Source organism: Mangifera indica, chromosome 8, assembly GCF_011075055.1.
Source record: "Mangifera indica cultivar Alphonso chromosome 8, CATAS_Mindica_2.1, whole genome shotgun sequence".
NCBI lineage: Eukaryota > Viridiplantae > Streptophyta > Magnoliopsida > Sapindales > Anacardiaceae > Mangifera > Mangifera indica.
Window position 1 is genome coordinate 17,785,416 of NC_058144.1, and position 1,355 is coordinate 17,786,770.

General features: G+C 35.3%; 1 non-coding gene across 1 annotated transcript; it reads left to right on the top strand.

The window, feature by feature from the left end:
- The first annotated feature begins 437 nt into the window (after positions 1-437).
- LOC123224629 lies at positions 438-543 on the top strand. The gene has a single exon (XR_006504036.1). It is a non-coding gene; the product is annotated as a small nucleolar RNA R71 (small nucleolar RNA).
- Positions 544-1,355: the final 812 nt, after the last annotated feature.

The following is a 1,355-nucleotide window of genomic DNA, read 5'->3' on the forward strand; positions in this document are numbered from 1 at the left end:
TGTGCCTCCTACCATATCTGCGACATGCAAGGGAATCATCGTATTTAGGTTGCTCCTCTTTTCTCTATTTCTTACCCCTTAGTTATTCATATTCTTAGTCTGCAAAGGTCTCTTACCTCTGTTATCTATACCAAGACCATCTCTGTTGCCTCCCCCTTGATTACCACCAATAATTAGCGAACTCTATCTCAATATCGGGGTTGGCGGTATAATCTACTTTGACAACTCTTTGTCCCTAGCCATGCGTTGTCTTATGTTCTCATATCTTAGTGCTTGATCAAGGGCTTTTGAAAAATTCTTAGGAGGATTATCTAGCATCATCACTTTTTTGGCTATGTCTAGCCTCAACCCTCTTATGAACGCATCCAACTTACCTCTCTTTGAATAACTAAGATAGGAAACCATTGTGGAAAGTCTAAACAACTAGTCAATCAGGCAAACCATGATAAAGGCACTACTTTGTAAATCCTTGAATCTCTCACAAGCTTCATATAAATACTTGTCATCCTTTTGGCCAAAAGTAGCAATCTCATTTCTCAATTTAACAATTTAACTAGGTGGGAAATATTTCGTAAGAAAAGCTTGAGAAAGTGCCCGCTAGATAGTAAATGAACTAGGTGCCTTAGAATCTAACCAAGCAATCACTCAATCCCTCAATGAAAAAAGAAATAACCATAATTTAATTACATCATCAAGAACCCGATTCATCTTAAATGTGTCACATATTTGAGAGAAATATGACAAATGGGCATATGGATCCTCATTTGCTAACCTTCCAAACTGATTTTGTTGTACTATCTAAACAATGGAAGGTTTAATCTCAAAATTTTTGGCAACCATAGTAGGCCTCACAACATTAGAATAACCATCATAAGTAGTAAGTATAGCATATTCATGAAGAGATCGCTTATTGTTGATGTTATCCTCCATGACAACTTTTTGTCTTGCTCGTCTTTCCCTTCTATGTCTTCTAAAGGTTCTTGCAATTTCTAGGTCAAAATCTAATAATTCTGGATTTTGAGATCTTGTTATAAACCAATAAAGCACCTACAAAAAAAGAACAAAAACAACAAGAAATCAAATAAAATGAAATAAAATTCTAGTCTAGTTAAATTACAAATTATAATAGGACAAAAGACTATTTCCCACCCAAGTTTCCCCCCTTTAACTTTGAAAATCCCAAATACCCACCTATGAGCAGTTAAAATTAACAGAACCCTAATCCCTTAAAATTTTATCTCTTTTTGCCCCCCTAAACTTTAAAAACTAAAAGTTTCTCCCAGCCTAAGTTTTAAAAAATAATAGTTTCCTCCAGATTTTTGTTTCCAGATCTCTGGTGCCATCTCCGACTCCAT